Consider the following 11825-nt stretch of genomic DNA (forward strand, 5'->3'; position numbering starts at 1 on the left):
AATTTTTGATTTTGTTTATATGCAACAGAGAAAAGGTTTTATAAATATTAAATTATAATTAGGATGTATCTGCCTGCTCAAAATGTATTTCTCAAGGGCTGCTGATGTGTTATGACTACTATTTATTACACTGATTCATATTAGCTTATGTTCTCATGTTTCTGAGTGCGTCGCTTGTTCCTTTTGTCTGATGTTTAGATTATAAAATTTATGATCCGGGACTCTCCTCTTTTTGGTGTTTCCACCACTCTTGTCACAGTGGGATTCTCATCATTCAGTAGGATACCTAGACAGTACAGTAGTATGAATAATAATTGTAGTCATACAGTGGGTTAAACATGTAATCTATAATACTAAATTCAATATGATTTTGTAGTCTTTCCTTCTATTTCTGTTGCATTAGTATTTTGTTTAGTTATATGTCTTGACTATTTGTCATCATGTTATATGAAAAGAAATTCTTAAAAAAGAAATCCCCAAACCCAAGCCCAAATATGAGAAGTTGGATTAGGAAGTATTCTGAGTTCCTTACTACATGCTGGTGACCTTTGTTATTGATAGTATATTTGTATGTTTGGTTCTGAAACAGCACACTGATTTAAGAAATTACTTTGTGTATTTCATTTGCTGTCATTTCTTCTCTTGGAACTTAGTAACTGACCACATGTATGCTAAATCTATTTCAGTGTGAATTGAAACAGGTTCATATCTGTGCTGGTTGGGTTGGTATATATTAGTAAATGAGAACAAATATCCTTTATTTCTATACTTTTAAAATTGAATAATAGGCTTATGTCACCTTTTGTTGAATGGCTAGAGCTTACTCATGCCCTTTTTCATTCTCGAGATAGCACATTGCAGGAATATGCTATGGAGAGACAGATGCATACACCATAGACAGTTATGTATCTAATAGGAAGGGATAAAATCTTTTGGAAAGCCTGACGAAACCTCTAGAAGATGAGGATGTGACCAAGGTAATGCTTGGCTTGACACAAAAGGTGTTCCAACCTTTGCTTTATCTGGCTATAGGATTGACTGGAAGTCGTCGTCTTTTTTCTTCCTGGGCTGCCCCTCCAGGATTCATTTAACAGACAGACATTATTTTGTCATGACTTCATGCTGGATGGATATTGGTTCCTGAACTTGCTGTTCCTTTCTAAGAAGATGCATCCTGTTAATGCAGGTGCTCTGCTGTTCTACTCTGTAGTAAAATGATCTGAATTTTCTCAGTGCAGTGTTTAGTTGATGTTGATTTCTTCAGTTTCCCTCGAAGCATCTCATTTTGCTAAAGCCATACACGAGGGTTGAAAAAAAGAAAATATACTATTCTTTGCTGGTTTGAGTCTGATGTTTTATTTCTGAGGTACGTGTAATTTGCCTTGCTGACCTGTAACAACACCACAAGGTATATTTTAACTTCTTTCCTGTAGCAAGTACCTTACTGCTGTTGGCTATAGTCAACAATTTGGTGCTGAAAGTAAGCTTTAAGCCTGTGCAAGTATTTCTGGCTCTTACTGCTGTCTGGGAAGGAGTGGTGACCCCCCTGACAGTAGACGTATGTAAAGCTAGTTAGGGCTAATTCTGTGCAATACACTTTTTCCTACCAACATTACCACTCTTTTGCCTAAGTCTGCTTTATCCAGCTTTATATTGTTTTAGAGTTTATCTTGCAGTTGCAGGCGTACAGGGCAATACTGTTGTCTGTGCTCAAAAGGCAACTGTAAATGAGTTCTAAGTATGCTGCTAGCACAAGGCAAAACAATGTCCATTAATCTCTTCATTTATTTAACATCTTCTCCAGTAACTTCTCTTTCAGTGGTGCCAACTTAATTTCTTTGTTTCTAACTGACTTCCGCCCTGTCTTTGTCTTATACATAGAATGGTCTACTACTCTCTTCATTCAGATCTCTAAAACACCTGCATATGTACAAAAAAATGAAAACAGAAAATTAAATGCAATTAAATTATCAATACGTCTGCTTTTAAAATGAGATTTTATCTTCTATATGTAACATTTCTATATGTAACCTTTTTGAATTTTAAGTTCTCAGAAGCAAAAAATTTATTTTGTTACTGTTCAAACTTCCTAATCCTGAAACAATAAATAATAGACAAAAAGGTTTCTAGAAGTAAAGCTTTTCCAAAAGCAGTAGATTGTTTAGGCCTAGTACAAGCATTAAAAAAAAAAAAAAAAAAAAAAAAAAAAAAAAAAAGCCCAAAACAACCCATTAATTTCCTAAAAGTAGAACTGTGAACTGTGTAAAGATTACTCTGAACGTCAGAGTAAGGAAAACACAGGTTTATATTTTTTTTCCTGGTTTTCCCCTGTTTACTATTTCATCTAAGTTGCTTCTTATCTGTTAAGAATCAGCATTAATTAACATCCGCTGCACTGGATAGACTCTTCAGTGTACAGACTGCCTATCAGAACAGCTATGTGAAATTTTATCTCAAGGCATTTTAAAATTTAATTCAGAATTACCTTGAAGTTCTGTTACAGCATTTAATATTTTTGCATCTTGAGGTTTTCAGATAACCACTAGTGCCTTGTATATAGCTTGAATGATAGGGCTTTAAATATATCCATCTGGAAAGAGTAGGAACAGCTGTCTGTGCATAAGGCAATACGTTGACATGTCGTGTTAATTAATCATTTTGATTTCAGTCACAGGATGTGCAAAGTTTATCACTGTCTACTGTACAGTGATATGTCTAACATGATTTGTGAAATCATTGTCTGTTTTAACTGGGATTTTTTTTTTTTTAATTTAAAGAACAGTAGCTATGACTAACAACAGGTTTCCATATTATTTTAGAGGTCTGTCAGTTGTTTATCAGGGCACACAGTGACTGAATAATAGAGAATGTAAACTGAATTCTGCTGTTGCAGACAGATTCAAAGGATATTTGAGTCCCACCTGGCAGCCAAACAAATTGCTTTGGGGAAACTCCCCAAATCACTTAAATTAAGAAAAGAATAAGTTATTAGATAAAAAGGCTTATATTGAGTTCAGAGAAAAGTCTCTGCTTTGGAGTCTTCAAACTTTCTGTCTAGGGAAGATTGAGTTTTCAAAGTGTGAACTGTATGTTGTACCCGTGTTTTCTCATTATTACTATTTGATGAGGATCTAATGATTTTATGTTACTCTGATCTTATGCTTTTTCAGAATTCCTAACATTTGTCAAGATTGTATTTGTATTCAACAGTATAATAAGAGTATGCTACGTAAGCAAATGAGTTTTCCAAATTTCCAAATGCTTCTCCTTCTATATTCGGTATTATTAGCGCACTTGAATTAATGCCTCCATGTATCATCGGATTATCATGTCAGTACTGAAGTTAAGTATTGCTAGTGTGCTTGCAATTGCAAAAAACTTTTTTCGAGGAATCAAAATTGGGAATTCCCTAGATGAGTGATCCTTATTTTCAGCAGTAGTATCTTTTAGCTATGTATCTGTTTGCAATGAAAGGGAACAAACCTGTTTTCAAAGGTGGTTGGAATCTGTGTTTTCCTGAGGATACCTTTTTTATTCTGAGTTCAAGTGTGCTGATGGATACATTCCTTACAATTCTTTTGCTTCTGAGACATCTCCAAAAATTAAGTAAAGCACTTTATATTGGTAATTTCTACATAGACAAGAAAAACTTAGTTCACAGGGTGGTTCAAATTCTCTGCTAGTTTTCTGGCATAAGATGGCTATTTTTGGACTGACGACAAAATATTAGTTTCACACTAACCTTTTTCAAATGTACCTAGCAAGATTGCTTTTGTATGCATTTCTGAGCTATACAGGTGATGCTCTGTAAAGGGTTAATCTGAATAGCAGGAAAAAATCTACAAAGAAAACTTCAATATAGAAATAAAGATTATTTTTTTAAAAACATTTTTTTAAATTGCAGCTACTGATAGTAACGACTGTAGGTTTCTTTGCAAGCTTTGGGCCACTCCCAGGATTCATTCTGTGTGCACTTGCCAGCAATTAGTCCTTTAAGAGGCAGTATCCTTTGTTTTTATACTCTTTATTGAAACTTCTAAAATTTTACCTTTGCCATGTGTTTCATGTATGTGTTGCCTTTATCTTTTTGTGATATGTATGTTTTTTAAGACTGAAACAGCTAGAACAGACTTGCATGTTTTGGTATCAGAACCCACACATGCACGTATACTATGTGTTTCTTCATTACAAGGTTTTCATTAAATCATGACCAAAACTCCTAAAAATATGGATAAATACATATATATAAAACTAATGTCATAATGGCCCTAGTCTTTACTCAGTTTTGAATTAAGTTGTTCAACATTTGTCTCTTTTGAGACTGATGAATTCTTTAGTTTGCACCAGGAATTATAAAACTAGATATGCAGTAGAGTGTAATGCTGTGAATGATCAAAGGTACCAAAGCTCAGCATAATTCCAGCATGTTCAAAAATTTTCACCATATTTGCTCATTGGGAAGTACAAGAAAATAACATAGACTTCTCTGTAGAAGCATTTTGAACAAGTATTGTTCTGGGTGTGTTTTCTAGCTAGTCATTCATTCCATCAGTACTGAAAAAGGAGTGATTTCTTATTCATTTATTGTTTGGGAGAAAATGACAATGGAATAGGAATAAACACATGAAGAAAGAGAAAAGTTAATTGCCTCTATCTAACAGATGTACTTTTTTAATGTGCTGTTCCCATCTGTATTCTACTTTTTTCTAACTTTCCTTTTTGCTTCAGGTTTCTTTATGCCTCATGAAGTCTATAATAAAAACGAAATAAGAGTAAAATGTTTCCTTTACACTGTGTGCAAATGGCTGAAGTGTACTTATGAACTGAAGGGTCTCAATTCTCTGACTTTAGGTGCAGGAACGCATGCCCAGCCCCAGTGGAATGCACACAGCAGCAATACATCTGAAAAACATAAGCTACCATACGGGTATGTATCTTTCAATTATTAAGGGTTTAATATTGAGAGAACTGAGCATCTGCTCTTCTCTCAGTAGTAGTCTTGCACATGTATTCTGCTCTTCAGTATGTGGTGTCATGGATGTTTTAGTTATCAGCCACTACACTCTTGGATTGTAATAGCTCTTTATGGCTGCTGGTTTTGAGGGTTTAGGGCAAGAAGAGCAGACTGGTCGTCTGTCAGTTCTTTCCCTCACAGTGTTGATTAAGAGATGGAATAACTATCAGTCCTTTTCCCCAAGAATGTCGTTCCCAACTTCATAGTGACGTTTTTCTTTTTAGTCATCACTGATTTAGGATTATTAATCCATGTTCTAGAAAGTGTGTGTGTGTGTATCTATCTTTCTATCTATCTATCTATCTATCTATCTATCTAATACTGTCTTTTTTTTTTTTTTTTTTTTTTTTTTTTTTTTTTTAGGCTTTTTACTTTGAGACAGTATTGTTAGAGCAGACTGAGTGCTCTTATGAGAAAGCTTAAGTCACTCATTTTAGGATTTAGATGTGCAGAAGGCACTGTAAATGATGGATGGTTGTTGCCATTTAACCCTGATCCTTTTGGTTCCAGGATCCCTATAGCTTTGTATTTTAATCTTGCCAGAACTTGAAGCCTGCTCAATTATTTTCTTGAAAGAAGTACTAGTTTTCCTTCTTCATTAAATTAGAAATAACACTGTTGTGGGGTCTTAAGGAGTCCTGAACTGCAGGTCTCAAGATTTTGGACTAGATACAGAGTTTAGCTTAAGATTGTTGCCTAGAGTAATTGCAGAATCTAGCGTACATCAGTATAGCTAGATACTAGCTGTAGTAGATATTGCAGTGTAGTCATATTGCTGAGAGAAGTCACAGGATTCATTCTCTGGCTCAGCAGGATTAAACAATTAATATTAGTGAGACTCAGTTACCCCTTTGAGACTAACTGCTGCAGGTAAAAATTAGTTTAATCTTTGGTTTGGGACAGATGTACTAAATATAACACAGCTAACAGTTTGCTTTATTGTACAATAAAGCCCTCACATCCACCATAGTTCCATATATTCTTAGAGAGGAAATCCAAGATATTTCTTTTCCATATGGTTGTATCAGTAGCTTGTGCATACATGATGCTAGAATTATAGTCTCTTAAAGGAAGACTAGGTTTAGACAATATGGTATCTGAAGTGGTACTTGGAGTCTAGCAGTGTGTTTAATGAGAGCCTGGGCTTCTTGCATGTATTACTAAGAAGTCTACAATAAAAACCTAGAGTTAGGCAGACTCACTCAAATGAAGAAAGGAGATAAAAGGAACAGGAGGGAAACAGGTGTCAGTTACTTAACCATCCCTACCTTTAAGCACAAAAGCAGTGTGTATAGCACTCCAGTGACTGCGAGTAAATGTGTCTGAAGCAAGCTGTTAATTTTTAGTGATGTCAGAAATAAATTGTGATTTATGACATGAAGTATGCATAACCTCTATATATGCTGAGCTTGTTAATTTCTCTACTGCATTTATCACAGTCTCTCTCATACTCAGATTTATTCACCATTTTCCAGTATCGTTTATTTAAATGCATTATCATTTATGCATACTGTGGTTCTCTATATCTTTAGAAACCATGTTGGTCTCTAGAAATTGAGACTGTTAAGTCTATAACAGCTGGGAAATGAGCCTAATTTGAGCATATATATTCTGAACAGAGACTAATACTAATTGACCTAAGTATTACTAATAAAAATGTCATCAGGTGGTGATCTCTGCTTGCCTTTGTCCTGACATCATTTAGATTAGAGCAGTGGCAGGATTTACTCTCAACTTCCAACCTGCCAGTGTGTAATACAAGCCTTAAAATACATGAAACATAAGAAACACATGTTTGAGTTCATACTGTGTCATCATTTCTTGACATGAATAATTTTGTAAGTTCTTCATTAAACAAAATTAAATATTTTCTATGTTTAGTCATATACATTTAATCTATTTTCAATCCAAATAATTGCCAATTTCTTGTAAAAATGAGGTAGCATTTATATAGTATGATGAGAATAGGAAATCTAGACAACTGCACGTCTCAAATAATGGCCAAAAAAAAAAGCAGAAATCGTTTAAACTACTCTGATATATTTGTATCCTCATTTTATACAAAATGAAGCATGTCAAAGCAAAAAAGAGAAGGAAGAATTCTGAAACTTGAAGATTAATGACAGTGCACTTTCTTTCAGATAAAAAACCTCGTCGCTGGCTTTTGATCCTTATTTTGAAATGACTTCAAGTGACTCATCTCATTTAGTTTGAAAGAGAATTTATGTTTATGTTTTAGCTTCCAAGAGGTGTTAGCTGTTTTTTTTTGTATTACTGCATTTTTTTCCTTGTTAATTAAAGGCACAGATACTCATTCCCATTTCAGCACATATTAAACCCCTGTTGGAGAATGATTCCCAACAGCATCACAGCTCAGAGAAGCAGGTGTTTGACTAATGTTCAGTGAAGATGAAAACATTTCATGACAGATGTTCAGAGAAAAAGAAAACATAATCATTATTGCTGGGTAATTATAAATTAATTGAGTTTTGCTTTAATTGTGCCTTAGTCCATAAGTACTGGAAGATGGTAAAGCTGTAGGAAAAGCCCTGATCATTGTGTATGTCTGTATCTCGATGGTCTGCTGCTTGTACTCCAGTGGAATATAGTCAGGCATACTTCAGATAGTTTTAATACACCAGTGAGGGTAACGGCAGAAATCTAACCATAGTAAGGTGAAACTCATTATAGCCTAATTAAGTTAAGCCTTCGTTCAGTTTAACCCTTGATTAAACATATCTACGCAACACCGAAGTCCTAATTGTAGATGCACTTGAAAAAAAAAAAAAAAACTGTTAAGCTGACTCTGCATTCATGAGTTTGCTAGCTGTTCTTTTCAGAATATGTCTTTAAGATTAATGTGAGACACTTTTTCTTTTTAAGCTCCTAGTGGCTATCAAACCTAATGAAAGTTGTTTGGACCATCCAAATATGGCTTTCTAATAGTGCTTAAATTCCAATTAAAGATACTTATTATCTGAAATGGGGAACCTTGTTGAAGTCAGGTCACAATTTTAGCCTTTTCTGCTGGCAAGCTCTTACATTCTAGAAATGATAGGTTAATTAACATATTATAACCATAGGGGAGGTTTTTGTTTGCTATTTTTTCCTGGAAAGAAAAAAAGGCATCTTAGATGAACTTGCAAGCAGCATTGTGTCCTGTGAAGTGATTCTAAGTCAGTGTTCTGTTTGAAAACTGGAAAGTTTCTCAAGTCTGTTCACTTGTGACAATTGTCTCTCTAGAAAATAAATTCTAAGGGAGGAGTTAAGGCTATTTAATGGATGTTTTATTCTGGACTGAGTAGAATCTTTCCCCTGTTTGTACTTCATTCTCCTGTGACTCATCCAAGAGTAAGGTGTGATAGAATAAAATGTTTTCTTTTTGTTTGCTACCTGTCATTTTTGACCTGTTATGCCTTGATGGTGGATCCCTTTTAAGATAAAACTTCAGCATGCTCCATTATCCCTGGTTCTAATTGCTTGGAGACTCACTATTTGAATAACATTAATTATTATTACTCTGATGACATGAAAACAATTTCTGCTGCAGAACAGAAAACTCTATAGAAGGAATTTTTTTTTTTTTTAAGTGAAGGCTATTTTCCACTTTGCCAATACAGAAGGAATCTGACTTCTGACACACTATTTATTCTTCTCAAATTTTGAAATATTTATTTAATTTTTATTTGCTATATAACTTCCCTGAAAAATACTGATATATTACTTTCCTCATAAGGACAAATTCTTTTAGTGATGATCCTCTCCATAGCATATGTACTGTGAGTATTGGTATCTTCAGTCATCTTTGACAGGATCAACAAAGTCATACCTTCTCAAATTTAAAATGGAAATGTGTTCTGAGACTGGTCTCTTTAACCAGCCTCTGAGACCAGTGGGAAAGTTTGGGGGAAGAAAGTCTTCCCAGTTCCTGGGAATCCATGGAGCAAAAAATCAGGGAAACCATTTCTAAACATATTAGGGATAGAGGTGATTTGGAGTAGTTGGCATGCATTTATGAGAAGAATGTCATGCTCAACCAGTGTGACCGCCTTCTGTGAAAGGTTGAGTGGCTCAGTAGACAAGAGAGCTGTAAGTGTTGTTTATCTTGATCTTAAGATGTCTTGATCTTTTGACACATTCTCTGAATTCCATCCTCTAGACAAACTTATGAAGTAAATTATGAACTAGTGAAGCGGACAGTGGGGTGGACTGTCCACTGGACTGAAAATCAGCTAAACTGCTGGGCTCAGCAGCATGAACTCCAGCTGGAGACCAGTCACTGGTAATGTACCCAGGGGCCAATACTGTTTAGCATCTTTAGCAGTGACTTGGATGATGGGAGCAAAGTGTGCACCCCCAAGTTTGCAAGTGATAGAAAATTGAGAGGAAGGGTTAGCACACCAGATGGTTGTGCTGCTATTCAAAGAGACCTTGATAGGCTGGAGAAATGGGCTGAAAGGAATTTCATGGAGTTCAACAAAGTGAAGTGCCATGTCCTGCACCTGGGAAGGAACAAGCCCATGCACCAGAGCAGAGCTGGGGACCAACTGGCTGGAAAAGAGCTTGACAGAAAATGCCTAGGGGTTCCTGGTGAATCACAAGCTGAGTATGAGTCAGCTCATGCAGCAACAAATGTCAGCAGCATCCTGAGCTGCATTAGGAAAAGTATTCCTAGTAGGTCAATAAAAGTGATTATTCCCCTCTATTCAGCACTGGTGAGGGTACATCTGGAGTGCTGTGTTCAGTTCTGGGCTCACCAGTGCAAGAAGAATATGGACTTGGATTGAGTCCATGGCAGGGCCACAAAGATTTGGAAAATCTGCCATGGTGAATGTGTATAAATAGGTGATGGGGCAAGATTTAAATGTGGTGTAACCACCACAATTGGTCATTTGCTGAGGCAGTCAGCTCAAGTACAGGCATGTTCTGCAGCGGAGCAGGGGATCATGGCATGCAAGGAGGTTTGCTGAGTGGGGTAAACCCCAGGAGAGAGTGGAGACCCACCAGGAGCAGCAGCTTTCATGAGAGAGAGCAGCTAATGAGGCATGGGCCAGGCCAGGAGTAATGGTGGCCACCTCCCACTCCCACAAAAGGCAGCCCTACCAAGTGCCAAGGACCAGGAGTGCTGCAAATAGGATAGGCAAACAGCCTGTGAGCAGCCTCATGTTCACAATCCCTGGTCCTCATGGAGGACTTCAACTAGCCCAATATGTGTTGGAGGGACAACACAGCAGGACATAAGCAATCCTGGGGTGTTGTGATGGTAACTTCCTTCTCCAGGTGATGGAGGAGCCAACAAGGAGAGGTGCTGTGCTGGACCTTGTTCTCACCAACAAGGAGAGGACGGTGGGGGTGTGAAGCTCAAGAGCAGCCTTGGCTGCAGTGACCATGACATGGTTGAGTTCAAGATCCTTAGGGCAGCGAGGAGGGGGACAGCAAGCTCACTGCCCTGGGCTTCAGGGGAGCAGACTTTGGCCTCTTCACGGGTCTGTTTGGTAGAGTAACATGGGATAAAGCCCTGGAGGGAAGAGGGGCCCAGGAAAGCTGGTTGATATTCAGCAGTCACCTCCTCCAAGCTCAGGAGTGACACGTGCTGACAGAGAGGAGGTCAGGTAAGAACGCCATGAGGCCTGCATGGACGAACAAGGAGCTCCTGGACAAGCTCAAACATAGAAAGGAAGCCTACAGAGGGTGGAAGCAAGGACAGGTAACCTGGGAGGAATACAGAGATACTCCCCAGGCAGCCAGGGATCAGGTTAGGAAGGCAAAGCTGTGACAGAATTAATCTGTCCAGGGACATTAAGGGTGGCAAAAAAAGCTTCTGTAGGTACGTTGGTGATAAAGGGAAGAGTAGGGAAAATGTGGGCCCTCTCTGAAAGGAAATAGGAGACCTGGTTACCTGGGACATGGAGAAGGCTGAGTTTTTTGCCTCAGCAGGTTTTTTTCAACGAGTTTTTTTTCCTTGGTCTTCACCAGCAAGTGCTCCAGCCACACCACCCAAGTCACAGAAGGCAAAGGCAGGGACTGGGAGAATGAAGAACCACCCACCATAGGAGAAGATCAGGCTTGAGACCATCTGAGGAACCTAAAGGTGCACAAGTCCATAAGACCTGATGAGATGCATCCGTGGGTCCTGAGGGAACTGGCTGATGAAGGGGCTAAGCCATTTTCCATTGTATTTGAGAAGTCATGGCTGTCTGGTGATGTTTCCACTGACTGAAAAGGGGAAACATAACCCCCATTTTTAAAAAGGGAAAAAAGGAAGACCTGGGGAACTATAGGCTAGTCAGTCTCACCTCTCTTTTGGGCAAGATCATGTAGTGGATCCTCCTGAAAACTGTGCTAAGGCATGTGGAAAATAAAGAGGTGATTGGTAACATCCAGCATGGCTTCACTAAGGGCAAATTGTGGCTGATGAATCTGGTGGCCTTCTACGACAAGGTTACAGTGCTGGTGGATACGGATAAGGAAAGAGCAACTGACATCATCCACCTGGACTTGTGCAAAGCATTTGACACTGTCCTGCACAACATTCTTGTCTCTAAATTAGAGGGATGTGGGTTTGATGGATGGATCACTCGATGAGTAAGAAATTGGCTGTATGGCCACACTCAAAGGATTGCAGTCAGTGTCTCCATGTCCAAGGGGAGAGCAGTGATGAGTGACATTCCTCAGGGGTCAGTACTGAGACTGGCCCCATTTAAAAACTTTGTTGGAGACCAGGACAGTGGGACTAAGTGCACCCTCAGCAAGTTTGCTGACAACACCAAGCTGTGTGGTGCAGTCGTCACTCTAGAGGGAAGGGATGTGC

The sequence above is a fragment of the Athene cunicularia genome (assembly GCF_003259725.1).
Source record: "Athene cunicularia isolate RWA chromosome 5 unlocalized genomic scaffold, athCun1 chr5_part1, whole genome shotgun sequence".
In the NCBI taxonomy this organism is placed as follows: Eukaryota; Metazoa; Chordata; class Aves; order Strigiformes; family Strigidae; genus Athene; species Athene cunicularia.